The following is a 16,047-nucleotide window of genomic DNA, read 5'->3' on the forward strand; positions in this document are numbered from 1 at the left end:
CCAAAGGACATTCTAAATGTTTTCTTGTTGCTTTAACACTGAAAAGTTTAAGTGAATAAAACTATAAAAGGACCCTATGTCGCTGTGTTGTACTGTTTTGTGTGTGTTTTATTGCGAAATGAACAATCTAAATTGTCCCTGAAATGAAAGCGTAATAAATAAGCGCATATGTCTTTATATAACACATGCATATAAATTGCATACTTTGCAGAACAGTGGAAAATGCTTTAAGCCTCAGAATTTTCTGCACACCATTTATCTCAAATTCAATACAGTAATGATTTGTTTCAGTGAAACGCATTATCGGATGGGCAAAATTAAATATTAACAGCTATTGATGTCTCTTTGAGAGCCTGTTTTATGGAGTTGGTTTTGCCTGTGACTAAACTGCCCATCTATTGCACGGGTTTGTTTTAAACAGAAAGTTTTACAGCCATTTTCACGATTATAGAGTGCGTGACAACAACTCAGGACTGCTAAATGATTCATTCTGAAGGAGATGCTTCAGAAACATTTGTCTTTATCTGCAATGATTCTTTAGAAACTGGATACCGATTTATGAATCTTCACGTGTCATGTATTTGTGTGTCTGCTTAGAAAAACAAACAAATGTTGTTTAAGTGATATTCACATTTACATAGTAACAAAATTGTTGTTTTAAAAGATTTCATTGTTCACCCAGACAGCAACATAGTGCCGGCCCTGATCCAGGGCACACACACACATATATGTGTGATCCTGCACCACAAAACCAGTCATAAGTTGCACGGGTATATTTGTGGCAATAGCCAACAATACATTGTATTGGTCAAAATTATCGATGTTTCTTTTATGCCAAAAATCCTTAGGATATTAAAGGATTAGTTCACCTCAAAATGAAAATTTCCTGATAATTTACTCACCCCAATGCCATCCAAGATGTCCAAGTCTTTCTTTCTTCAGTGGAAAAGAAATTAAGTTTTTTAAGGATTTCAGGATTTTTCTCCACACAATGGACTTCAATTGCAACCAAAATGTTGAAACGTCCACATCAATGCAGTTTCAAAGGGAAGTGCTTCAAATGGTACTGCGCGATCCCAGCTGAGGAATAGGATCTTATTTAGCGAAACGATTGGTCATTTTCAAAATAACATTAAAATATATACTTTTTAACCACAATTGATCATCTTGTGCGGGTCTGCAACGAGCCAGGCATTACGTAACGTATGTTGAAAAGGTCGCACGGAACGTGGGCGGAAGTACCGCCCCATTGTTTCCAAAGCGAACGTTCAAAGACTAATACAAACGCTTTTTTAACAAAACAGGTAAAACAATGTTAAATTAAATAATAAATATGTCATTCAACAAACGATAAAATTTGAACGATCCTCCTTTTCCACACTATTAAACAATGGGGCGGTACTTTTGCCCATGTTCGGCGTGACCTTTTCAACGTACGTTATGTAATGCCTGGCTCGTTGCACAAGATGCACAAGATGATCAATTGTGGTTAAAATGTATATTAGATTTTTTTTTTTAAAATGTCAGATGGTTTCGCTAGATAAGACCCTATTCCTCAGCAGGGATCGCGCAGTACCATTTAAAGCACTTCAAAGGCCTTTGAAACTGCATTGATGTGAACGTTCAACATTTTGGTTGCAATTGAAGTCCATTGTGTGGAGAAAAATCCTGAAATGTTTTCCTTAAAAATCCTAATTTGGTCCCACTTTATATTAGGTGGCCTTAAGTACTATGTACTTAAAAAATAAGTACAATGTACTTACTGTGTTCAAATTGTATTGCAAAACACCTTTGCTGATATTGAGGTGGGATACGGGTAGAGTTAGGGACAGGTGTGGTGGTATGGGTAAGTTTAAGGGTAGGGTTAGGTGTAAGGGAAGTGTCAACTGTAATTACAAATGTAACTACAGAAATTAATTACAGATGTAATTTACATGCAAGTATTTTTTCAATTTAAGTACAATGTAAAAACATGTATGTACACAATAAGTGCATTGTATCAAATGATTAATTAAAATGTTAGTACATAGTAGTTAAGGCCACCTAATATAAAGTGGGTTCCTTAATTTCTTTTCCACTAAAGAAAGAAAGACATGGACATCTTGGGTGGCCTAGGGGTGAGTAAACCATCAGGAAATTTTCATTTTGAGGTGAACTAATCCTCCATTCCATGGCATGGATTTTTTATTTTATTTTATAATGTATTCTGAGGTGTACTTATATTGTTAGTATGATTTTTACATCATAAATCCATCTTCTTCCGCTTGATGGATTTATGATGTAAAAAAAATATATATATATATATATTTTTTTTTTGTTTGTTTGTTTTTTTGTTACATCATAAAATGTCATAATTTAGAAATAAAAGGCATTTTTTCTATACTGATGTTTGCCCTCTGGCTGAATGCCCTGTTTCAAGAGGTGTGTCTGCTGTGAGACTTCAGTAAAAACGCCCACTTTTGGGATTGGCTGACATCTTTGCATTTGAAATGAGCGGAGGGGGCGTGGTTTAACGAGGTCTACGAGGCACAAGCCTGTCAGAGAGACAGATCTCACTTCTCATCAGTTCTCTCAGCACGTCTCAGTTCAGTGAACTGTTGTAGTTACTAGCATATACTTCAGGTCCCTCTTCTAGTCGGAGGGACTGTCACTCATGTCAGAAAGTCAGAATCAGCGCTGACTCGAGACGCGAACCGTTTAGAACGATTAGTCCGATTTGGTGAACTGGTTCGACGGTTCACTAAAAAGAACCGGTTCAAAAGAAGATTTGTTCGCGAACCGGACATCAATGGACCAGAGATGGAGCGATTGCTAACAAAGGGATATTGTAACTACTGAGTTGTGAGAGCGCTGTCAGCACAAGTTTATTTTGTTTGTATCTGAGAGCTCTGAATAAACACGAGTCCCAGTCACGCCGAGCACGTCTTCATCCTTATTCTACCAACTTTGTAACACATGTAATGTACCATACAGCTGTCGAGATGAACGAGTTACGAGTAAGTGTTGATTATAGCATTATTTTTAGATATTTTCCTATCATATGAAAAGCGTCAGTGACATGCATTGAGTACACAGCACAAACAAATACACAACAGCAGTAATCTAATGTAATCCAGTTTATTGTGGTGATAGCTGGCTAGCCTAGCCCGGAGACACTCACGCTCCCCCCCCTTCTGCTTAATCTCGTGCCGCGTATCATGGCGCCTCCACTGTGGGCCAGATGCAGTACTGGGGGTCGGTGATGTTGAAGGCCGACCGGTCAGTGCAGTCCGAGCTTCGGCGTGCGTGAGGTTTATCTCTAAAGATGTGGCTCTGCCGATGTTGAGCAGAAACTCATGACTGTATGCACATTTAAGAACAGATAGACGCGACGAGGACGTACAAAAACACTGACTCACAAGATAGAAAACACGAAAACATGTTCTGTCTGGAGAGAGAGAAGCCGCAGCACGAATAATAAAGTTCTGTGTGAACTTGAATAATTAGCAACACATCAGAAATCACTGATCACAGATCAGAAGGAACTGAAAAAAGACTTCTGTTTTCATTTGTACATCCAAACACTGAGAAACTGCCAGCATTCACTCGTTCACAAGCCATGATCTCTCGAGGACAAACAAATATGGCGCTCGCATGGGCGTGCCAAATTCTCTGGGCGGAGGAAAGGGAGGTAACCGCTCCTGTTATGATGTCATAACAGGACAATTCAGGATCAGCTCGTCTGAGCTGTCATTTTCTCAAAGGCAGAGAAAGCCAGAAGTCGGTTTACACCAATCAAAAATTCTAGCCACTTGGGGACAATATTCAGGCCAGGGGAACTCATATTAATGTTGAAAAACCTCATAAAATGAAAAGTTCATGCCATGGGAACTTTAAGTAAAGATTCATGTTCCAAAAAGAGATTTTGTAAATTTCCTACCTATATATATATATATATATATATATATATATATATATATATATATATATATAAATGCACATTTATAATTTATATAAGTGTTGACAACGTTATTTTTAACTGTACTCCCTAACACAGATCAACTGGTCCAGAGACGCTCTTGTATTTCTTCCCTGGCTGAGAAAACTGAGTGTATTTGTGGTATATTGGTTCAGAAATGCAACATTCCCTTTATCACGGCAGACATATGCAACACTGACAAAGAGAATAAACAATTCAGTGCATCTATATACTCAGCAGATCCACTGTGTATTCAACAAATTCTTTGAACCAAGCCAACAAACAGGCTCAGCCAACATCTGCATCGTTCCCATTGTTCACTCCTATTTATAGGAGGAAAGATATTGCTGATTATTTTCTAAAAAGATCTAATAAGTGTTTTTATTTTTGCATTTTTTTCTTAAAGCTATGTGTCAATTGTACTTGCATCTGAAGTTAATCTGCCCTTGAATAAGGAAGTCTATTGATTTTGAAATCAGCTTCAGTAAACATGATGATTTTTTACTTCAGGCACATCCAACTTTTTCATTGATAACAGGATGAGGATTCATTTAACATTGAACATTCCAGGGTTTTGACTTGTGGTTTCCTACTCAGGGTGAGACTTTCAAAGTTACACACACTTTTACTTTTATCAGCTAATATCATAATAATGCTCATGGAAGTACTCAGACATTCATGTTGCTAACCACGGCAGACTGTGTTTCTGGAAGACCCATCAGAAGTTGATAACATCACAGCAACACAAAAAGAACTGCAGACTGAAGTCAGACAGCCAACAGGCTTCGGTAAGATCATTATCCACCATTCAGCATCTCGCTTTTCTTCCTAGAACAAAAGCCCAACTTTGGCTCGGCATCTAAGGCCTTCTCCTGGAGGAGTAGTGGTGATATTGTTCACTCTGCCACTAATGGGAAAACACTGGCAACGTGCGCTTTAAAAATGGAGAACACGCTGCATTTGGTATTTGGCTGCATGCATGAGGACAATCATTTGTCAGATTTGAAGGAATAGAGAATCTTAGCCTATTCTATGAAGAGCTGCTGAGCAAAACAAAGTGCATGGGTTCATGTTTGCACGCATATGCTAGAACACCTGAATGAAGTATAGTGCTGGAAAACATGCGTGAGCGCTGGAGAATCCTGAAGGTCAAACCATTGTGGAAAAGGTATTCAAAATTGTTTGGCATGAAATTCATTTCAACAACAAGAAAAAGCCACGGGAATGTGTGTGAGTGGTAGCACCGACACAAATAGTATTAAAACAAAGAACATTTTAATAGAATTCAAAACATTTCAAGAATCCCAGACCACAAGCAGGCACTGAATATGTATAAAGGAAACTTCACAACTCGTAAACTTTAACGTTTTAAACATTAGAGGCGATAAAAGGTGAGTAAAATGAAATGGGAATCCTATCAGAAATAATTTACAGTCTGTAACATTCATTTCTTAGCCTAGAAATCTGGACGCACTCTAGCAGCAGCAAATCAAATTTGCAGCCAGGGTAGTCTAGCAACTCTCCATTGGTGTGCGAGCTGGAAAAACCAAACTCTGGTCAGGCCAATCACATCGTGTATAGAGTCGGTGGGCGGGTTTAACATAATGACGGCAGAGGGGTTCCGTGTTTTACCCGTAAACAAAGAAGCGTTGGCCGCGACTCTGGAAGACTTGGAGTTAAGCTTTTCTTTGAGAAAAAAGAAAAAAGAACGGCACTGAAGTCATTCTTAAGAAAGGAAGATGTGTTCTGAGTTTTGCCAAAAGTTTAATCTATCAACTAGCTCCGCTTCACCTTCTTAGTTGCTCTGGTTGGTTGTAGCGCTATCCTATTACGTGCAGAGGGAATTTGAAAGACAACCGTTTATCCCACCCCTCGGATTGAGCCCTGCCAATGGTGAGTTCCCAACATCTCTATGTGGGTCTGGCTTGTCAGGCAGGCTATTCATTTCTCACAATAATAAGAAATCTGTATAGTGACAATTTACATCAAACTCCAAAAGCTCTACAATTATTCAGTCAGGACAGTGGTGCAGGTATGACGTCTGAACCCGGAAGTCTAATTAGAGTTTCCAATGGGGTTTTATAATAGGGTTTTCAATTTATTTGTAAAATAAATCTTGTGGTAAACAGAACTTACTTTGACTTTTTGGGTAACACTTTACAATAAGGTGTCATTAGTTTACATTAGTTAATGTATTCATGAACTAACCATGAGCAGTACAAATGTATTTGTTCATCTTTGTTAACGTTAGTTAATAAAAATACAGCTGTTCATGGTTTGTTCATGTTAGTTCATGCATTAACTAATGCTAACAAGATTTTAATAAAGTATTAGTAAATGTTGAAATTAACATTAACAAAGCTTTATTTGTGCGGCTCATTATTAGTTCATGTTAAAGTTCATTGTAAAGTGTTACCCTTTTTGTTCTACAACGTAAACTACACACACAAGCAGTTACATTTATTTTTGAAAACGTATGTTTTTAAATAAGTTACTAGATAAGGCAGATTGGGGTGTGCAGTTCACAGTTCTTAAAATAACCTTTTTCGATAACACCATTCTGCCATTAATGAATAACTACACAGGAATGCACTATTAACATTCTAGTAACTGCTATAAACTAATAAGAAACTCTGATTAACAAATTAGTAAGTAATAGCGCTCAGTTGAATGTGGTAGTTCACTATTATTTTTTTCATACCTCCTAGAGGACGACTAAGACTAACTGTACATGTACATAATTAATGTGAATAATGCATCATGTATAATTTAAGGTAATGGTAACCCACTACTAGTAATGACTCAAGTGTTACTACATCCTTCTAATACTAATAATTTGGATCAGTATTCTAAAGTGAAAAGCATGATAACTCCCTAATATTGACTGAAGTCATTGTAAGCCTTTGAAGTTTTTGTAAGGTTTTGGATAGCAGTGCATCAAGTGTTACTTCATCCTTCTAAAGGAATGACTAATTATGTGGATCAGTATTCTAAAGTAAAGATCATGGTAACACACTAGTAATGACTCAAGTGTTACCAAATCCATTGGAAGGAATTACAATCCAAAAAAACCTTACAAAAACCTCAAAACTTACTCCAGTCATCACTAGAGAGTTATCATGCTTTTCACTTTAGAATACTGATCCAAATAATAAGTAATTCCTTTAAAAGGATATATTAACACTTGAGACATTTTCTAGTGTTACCATAACCTTATATTATACATTATGCATTATTCATGATCATTATGAACATGTACAGTAGTTCTTAGTAGTCCTCTGGGAGGTATGACAAAAATAGTAGTTATTGATTTGCTAATAGTGAACTACCACATTCAAATGAGCGCTATTACACACAAATACTGGTACTTGAGACACAATGACCACAACATGTAACTCATGCACCAACCCCCTGAACCAATTCTGCTAAACTACAAGCACAATTCCTGCGTTAGACTCAAATTGCAGTTGTAAAACACACTTTTTTCAAAACACTACACACAATTCTGTGCATTTGGCACAAATTTCATTGTCAAACACCTGTCACACAGTTTTACAATTAGCAAAGCTTTAGCATAAAAGGGCAACGGGTGAGCTCTTCTGTTTTGGAGCGGCATAGTGTTTTGTTTGTTTTTTAACTGTATACACAGTAAATTCTTCTGTTGGTTTGATGTAGACCACTGTATGTGCGACTTTGTGTTGGTTGGGATGTACACTGTGTACATTGTTTGTGTGGGGAAAAATAAAATACATTTCTTACCGTGTATTTGTGTATTCTGAGTATAAAAACAATATTCTCAAATATTTTACAACCCACTTATGTATGTACTGTCTGTAGTAAGTGAGCCAAAAAAGACCCAAGTCATTATAATGAATGGAGAAGTGTTTTCCATTCATCATAGTGTTTTACATTGAGCACATCCGTGTTCAACTGGTTCTTATACATATCTATTCATATGATGGTTTGTGTGTGTCATTGAAAACAAAATACCATTTTGAGAAGAAATAACATTGTGTTGAATGTAAAGTTTCATTTTGCAGGACAATTGAGGGGTTTTGCCCATTGTGTGTGTGTTTTTTGATTTGTGTGAAGGGTTCTGAGAGCATGTGGCATGTTTTCAGAAAATGTGTGTAAACAATTGAGAAAAACTGTAATTACTAGAGTGTTAGCAATGCGTTACTCATTAGTTATTTATTAATGACGGAACATTATTTTAAAAATGTTACCCCTTTTACTTTAGTGTAAAGAACATTTAAATTATCTAAAGAACCCTTTTTTTAACTAAAGAACCTTTTGTGCAATTGATGTTAAAGGTTCTTCATGGAACCATCGATGCCAATAAAGAATCTTATTTTTTTTTAAGTGAAGGTCATTTTCACAATAATGAATAATGGTGCAGGATGGCTTCAATAGTGTTTGAATTAAACAAGACAGCATGAGTCCAGTGTGATACCAGACCATTTTACTAGTGCTGGTTAGTTACTGATATACAGCCTAGCCATGGACAATAGCAAATATTGGGAAATATCTAATCACTGCAACTGACCAATAACAATCAAGAAATCCACTTTTTCAATTAAAGGTACACTAAGTAACTTTTTCCTTACTATGATTTAATGCAAATTTAAAGGTGCTTTCATTAGAGAAGAACTGTGGGAAAAATAGTTTCTACACTAGATCAACTAATATAGTCCAGATTACCCCAGCACAACTTCATTACGCCACCGAACCCGATGTGACGAATACATACAAATAAAAATAATAATATTTCCTGGCACGGACGAGTCCCTGGGGCAGAGGCAGGTGTATGACTGAAGATTATTCTTGCCATTTTCCAAGTTAGTTTTTCACACCTCTCCAGAATACAAAACTCAGAGATCCAAATATACAAGAAGTATATTGCTGTGTATCGCTCTCTCCCTCTCTGTGTCTCAGAGGTACACGCACACCTTAGCAGCACTGCAAGCATATTTTCTCCGGCAGTGGGGAAATAGACTTCTTTTGCAGTATGGCCAAGATAAACTAAAGATGTAATGCATTATTTAGACCTACGGCGTGCCCTTTCCAGCAGTAGATAAGCAAGAAGTGTGAACACCAGACATTGTGGATGTAATTTCAATGGATGGATGTGTGCACACACACACACACACACACACACACACACACACACACACGCACACACACACACAATGCAGCTTAGAGTTGGAACTGAACGGTTTAATACTCTTCTCATTAAAGTGACTATTTCCTGTTTCATAATCTGGCAGCGATATTGATAGAACAAGTTGTGCGAAAACAATGGCTCCATTGTGTATTATTCTAAAAAATAAATAAATAAATATTAATAAAAACATTAATAATTTAGGACATTTGGGTATATGGGGGAGTGTTATTTTATTAGTATTTATATAGTAGTTATTCATATTTTGAATTAGCTTTAGTAATTTTGTTTGTGCTTTTGCTTTTTATATGCTTTATTAAAATCTATTTAGCTTTAATTTAATTTATTCCTTATTTAGTTTTAATGCTTTTAATATATGCCTATATAGCATGTTTCGTGTGCTGCTACGGCCAAATTTTCATTTTTTATGTTTTCTATTGTATTTTTTTAATTCAGCTTTATTTCAAACAATTATTATTTTTTTAAGTTAAGGATAACAACACTGGATGAATAAAAAAAAAGATGAGCTCTGTTTAAAGCAGATACATGCCATGCCTAGCTGCTGATGGTGACCGACATTCATAATTGCAATCCTTATTTTTCAGTTCCTTCATGTCTTTCAACTTTGCTGTAAAAAATGATAAAGATACACCAGTGTGAGTGTCTTTTAACACTCAATTCTTGATTGCAATGCTTGTATCGTCTATTTGTTCATATAAATTAGTCAGACAGATTTTGAGCACACTCAAGGCTAAAGAAAACCTGCACTAAAGAATGCGCCGCCACAAAACTCTCCTTTATTGTACTAAGCTGCAAAAAAAGCAATGTGGGTTTTTTGAGTTCATAATAATTATAAGTGTTGTTTGCTAAAGAAAAGCATCACTATTGGTCCAGACTCTAATACCCACTCAAAGTATGGAATCAACCACTTCATCAGCAACAACCTAGCAATGCATTAAAACCACTAAGAACTGTATATAGCAACACTGGGTTTTGTACAGATGAGTGATTGGTCACTCCAGAGAACACGTCTCCACCGCTCTAGAGTCCAGTGGCGGCGTGCTTTACACCACTGCATCTGACACTTTGCATTGCACTTGGTGATGTAAGGCTTGGATGCAGTTGCTCGGCCATGGAAACCCATTCCATGAAGCTCTCTACGCTCTGTTCTTGAGCTAATCTGAAGGCCACACAAGGTTTGGAGGTCTGTAGCTATTGACTCTGCAGAAAGTTGGCGACTTCTGCACACTGTGAGCCTCAGCATGCGCTGACCCACTCTGAGATTTTACGTGGCCTACCACTTTGTGGCTGAGTTGCTGTTGTTCCCAATTGCTTCCACTTTGTGTAATATTTAGTAGAGAGGAAATTTCACGAATGGACTTGTTACACAGGTGGCAACCTATCACGGTACCACGCTTGAATCCACTAAGCTCCTGAGAGCGACCCATTCTTTCACAAATGTTTGTAGAAGCATCTGCATGCCTAGATGCTTGATTTTATACACATTTGGCCATGGAAGTGATTGGAACACCTGCATTCAATTATTTGGAGGGGTGTCCCAATTGACCTTTCAACAGGTTTAGGTAGGAATTGATTGTCTTAAGAGTGGTAAATCAAAATGTAAAGATCCGGTGTTGCACAAGCACACAAATCCCCTCATTTAATCAGAGGTCATCTGAGAACAAAGCCTCTCATCCTCCCACCTGCCCATCCCTCTGATCACTAGTTCTTAGACGTCCCACGACAGGCATCCACTCAGCTGATGAACGTCTCAACACTGCCCCTCTGCCCTCCCTTTAAAGCTTCTTTGCTCTCCACCATCTCTTTTGTTGATTTGAGCAAAGTTGAATCTCTACAAAGTGAGAAATTACATTCCAGGTCATCCACATCAAGGATGGTCAAGTTAATGAATGGCCACCAGATGTCTGTTATTAGGTAAATGTAGTCCTCCCTGCTTCTACCCCCTTATTCCTCCTACCGGCAGCTCTCACTGGTGCAGCACGATCAGAGATGGGACTGAAACTATGAGCTTCTGCCGTCGACCTGTGAAAACCTCTGGCCCCATTTAGCTAACCACACTGCATGCACATCACCGTTCGAGGGTTTGGAGTTGATAAGGTTTGTAAATGTTTTTGAAGGTCCCTATACTCACTAAGGCTGCTTTTTTTAAGTTCACTTGTAGAATTTTAAATTACTGATTTTAGTTTTGTTTAAAACAATGTGTAAATACTACCATTCACTACCACCAGTTTGTGGTCGGTAAGATTTAAAAAAAATTGTATGCTCTTATGCTCACCAAGGCCGCATTTATTTGATAAAAAATATAGTAAAATCAATAATATTGTGAAATATTATTACAATTGAAAGTAACTTTCTAAAAATATATTTTACTCCATTACTCCAATCTTCAGTGTTACATGATCCCTCAAAAATAATTTTAAGCTCTAATATTTGGTGCACAAGAAACATTTCTTATTAATAATGTTGGGAACAGTTTTTGCTGCTTAATATATTTGTGGAAATATTTTTTGATAATGAGCAAGTTCTAAACAACATTCATTTGAAAAAAAAAAAGGACACCGAAAAATATTTACTGTCACTTGATCAATACAGTTGCTGAATATAAGTATTAATTTCTATAAAAAATAAAAAAAAGATAAAATATCATAAAAATATCATTTGATCTACTTACTGACACTGTTTTTAAAAGTGTGTGTGTTTGTGCGTGCGTGCGTGCGTGTGCTTTGAAAAATATTTTCTAAAGGGAAATTACAAATTGTTGAAAAAGTAATAGGGCAGAAAAATTATGACTGAGGATGGCATAGCTGAAATGATTTGGTCTTGGAATCATTTGCGGCGATATGTTTGTTCAAATTAAAAACTCTCAATTTTCTTTGCTGACTTTGGTATCCTATCAGGTCATAGTTTGAGACATTGATGAGATCACTTTTGGGTCAGCAAAAATCTCTATTTGTTTTCCATTTAATCACTGCTGACTAGGATAAAAAATACAAAATAAGAAAAACTTTCTAGGAATAAAACAAAAACAAAAACAACAAGCACCAAGGCTAGAGTTGGCAAGAAACTGGTGTATGCCATCAGAAACTGGAAAGAAAACTGGCATCAGCCTTCAGAAAAAGTTGGAAAGATCTTACTTACCTTTAGTCACGATTGGCAATGTGAGGTTTTTGGCTAATAAAATAGCTATTGGCGCTGAATACGAGCCATGGGGAATACAAACACTGTAATTTCATGTGCTTCTTGTCTGACTGCCAACAGCCCCAACTGTGCAGTTGTTCTCGATGGATTTTGAATTATGCACACAGACAAATATTCAAAAGTGTAAAGAAAAAAAAGAAAGAGGGTTTAGAATTTTTTGTGAAGAACATATGGTGCAACACGGGACATTATTATAAAAGCACATTCTTTTCACACAAATGCTGCTACTCAGCGCAACAAAGAAGAATGCAAAGGTCACAGATTCAGAACTGCACACTTTAGTATAATCTTGTGAGTGTGAATATTAGATTTAAAATTCATAGTTCCATGCCAAGACATTTTGAGAAGACTGCATGAACCCAACTGTGTTATGGACCCTTTTCACAGACTGTGATGACGCGGTTTAATGGTCATCAATATGTAAATTCGTAAATTCTGCTACGTTTTTTGTACATGTACATGTATAACACTAGAATAGAACAACTATATTACTTTTGCATCAAAGTTACCACTGCTGTGAGGGTGTTTCTAATACAGCGTCTATGGGAGTGATGGTAAAATTAACAACATTTTTTTCACTGCCGTTATCAATTTCACTCAATTTTTTCATAGTTTTTCTTTTGCTATTTAAGCAAATGGGGCCACAAAAAAAATATTTAATTTATACTCTCATTCACCGCTATAAAAGTTAACCCAACTATGACGACTTCCGCTCTGAGAAACCCGGAAATGTGAAAAGGGTCTATTGCAGCTGTGTTGTAAAGTGAAAAAAAGAGGAAAATTTCACCCAAAATTACAAAATTCATTGTTTACTCACCCACACGTCATTCCAATGTTGTTTCTTTTGTATCTGGAAAAAAAAGATGTTTTTCAATGTAATCAAAGTGAATGAGAACTGAAGCTGTCAAGCTACAAAATAATAACAAAAAAGAACCATACAACTTTGACCTCTTGAAAAATATACAGAGTAAAAGAATAAAAAGAGATCAAAACAAAATAAAGACTATGACAGGAGAAAGTGGATGTGTAACCTGTGTTTTGCATTGGTCATTTTAGTCTTGCCTTTTTTAAACCAAGTACAATATAATCTAAGAATGTGGATTTTTGGAAAAATCAGGCTCTGAATTTTGAACTACTCCTCATGTGGGATTCATGTGATTTACTCCAAACTTTGTCAACAAGACATTGAGGACACTAAATTGTTTGATATCTGTAAGGGTGTTGCCATGGTGAGGGATTAAAATAATGACAAAATAGTGAAACAGGAAAATCTAATCTTTTAAACAATACATTATGTTTTTTATTTCTATGTTTGTGCAGTTTTTGCCATTTCCAGGCATCATACTTTAACTCCTCCTAGAGTTTTCATCAGATTTTAATATGATTCAATTTTATGGACAGTCTCATCTAAAGGCCTTTGTGATGCTAAATTGGGAAGATCTTGAGTTTTCATTGAAGGGCGTATCTTAAATTGTTTGGCCGTGGCGAGGCAATTATTTTTTGGTTGTAAAATAGGAGTGTGTTATAACGTCCACATAGATTGACTGATTGTGTTGAAACTTCAGCTGGATGTTCGTTGTAGGAGGCCGATCGCATGGACGTGACTGTTGCGAGTTAAAGTTATAGAGCCACCAACTGACAGAAGGAAGTGTGTCACTTTCAAAATGCTTTGAAATCGGCCTCTTTTATTTTCCCAATTCACTTCAAAGACATGGCAGATGTAAAACTGCAAAGGGATTCTTGATATCTTAAATACTGCTGTTACCAATTTATAATGGATTGATGCACTTTTGGGGGCTTCACATTTTGGGCTGCCATTCACTGCCAATATAATGCTTGGATTAGCCAGGACATTTTTAAATATATTTCTGTATTCGTCTGAAAAGAAGAATGTCATATACACCTAGATGGCTTGAGGGTGAGTAAATCATGGGGTAATTTTCATGTTGGGGTGAACTAATGTACCTGAATGTAAACCAGCTAAACATGAGATTTTATATTGAACCGAGTATTTCATTTAAAACATCCAGATGTAAATCTGCTTACCTAAGCCACAATGACTTAACCCGTCTCCAGAAGTGATTGGTGGATTTTTTATTGTCAATGTCTTGCAGCAGTGTTATGAAAAACTCTCTCTGTGGAGTTGAAGAGAATAGCTGATGCCATCATATTTCTGGATGACAAATGAAAGTGGAATATACCTGGAGGCATTCTGGAAGAGCGCAAGGGATTTGACACTGCCAGAGCGGGTGGTTCTTCAGGAACCAAATAGAAACAAGCATCTCTCCCATCTTGTAATTCTCCTGCCGCGTATAGAACAACCTGCTAGATCGCAGTGCTTAGGCCGACAACCTCGGATTTAAAGCATTTATATCACTACTTATAGATCCATAACGTTTAATGGCTAACGAACAGAGCTGTCAAATACAGTTATGTATGCACATTTAGTATTTAAACCCTTTGCAACCCACTTTCACAATGTGAGGCTTTCTGAGTGAAACAGGATATTGAAAAAGAAAAAAATATATACATATTTTAACCTGACTCTATATGCCTGTAAATGTTACGTCATTTTTGCTGATCCAATATCCATGTATTGAATCGGATTTCCTGGACTCTGCAAAGCAACACATGTCAGGATCCGGTAGCAGAAGAGACCGAAAGCTTCTCTTTTCTCACCCGCTGATACATGAAAACTAGACATTGTAAGAGGCAGGGTGAGAGATGCCACATCCCTCCACTGAGAGCTTCAGCAGATCACTGGCAAGATTCTGCTCGCTGCAGACAGCAGTTTCCTTTTAAAAAAACTGCAGAGATGGTCTTATCTTATCAGGTTCAAGTGCCGGATAGACGCGAGACTGTTGTCGGGTGTGTGATACGCACCGAGAGAGATCTGCTGTTGATGGATTCTGATGAATTCTATCGTGCTGTAACTCCACGTGTATTCGTTGCTCAGCTCAGAGGATGCGGTATTAAATGCGCCTCGTGGACCTTAGGGTTTTATTACAGTCCCGTTCAGTTTTATGCTCAGGTCATGTAGACATACAGTAACTCTTTGAGACATACTGCAAAGCATTAACCCTGTAAATCCAGACATACACTCAGGGCTGGGTAAATATAGGACAGAACACATGTTGGGCTAATTTTACCCAGCAAATTGGGTTGTTTATTTAACCCAGCATAATGGATTAATTAGTTTCTTTTTACTACAATAGCTTTTTTTTTTGTTACTTCATACAAGAATTAATGTTATAGGCCTATGTATTAACTTAAATTCTCTTAACTTTTAAAACACTCCACACAACCACTGGTTTGCATGATAATTCCTTTATTTTCAATTTTACAGTATAGTACACTCTAAAAAATGCTGGGTTAAAAATAACTCAAGTTGGGTTGAAAATGGACTAACCCAGCAATTGGGTTGTTTTAACCCAGCGATTGGGTTGTTTTAAGCAAATATTTAACCCAACCGCTGGGTTAAAACGACCCAATCACTGGGTTAGTCCATTTTCAACCCAACTTCGGTTGTTTTTAACCCAGCATTTTTTAGAGTGTATATTTAATATCGTTTTAATACATATTGCCTACATTCAAGCTCGTTTAACAAATATTAGAAGAAAAAAATAAACATTTAGAAGTAATTCAAGTGTAATCGACTCGTCTCTGTTGTCCCGTTTCCACCGTAACGGCGCTGGATCTCATGCCGGAA

This window comes from Gobio gobio (assembly GCF_949357685.1).
Source record: "Gobio gobio genome assembly, chromosome: 23".
Lineage (NCBI taxonomy): Eukaryota > Metazoa > Chordata > Actinopteri > Cypriniformes > Gobionidae > Gobio > Gobio gobio.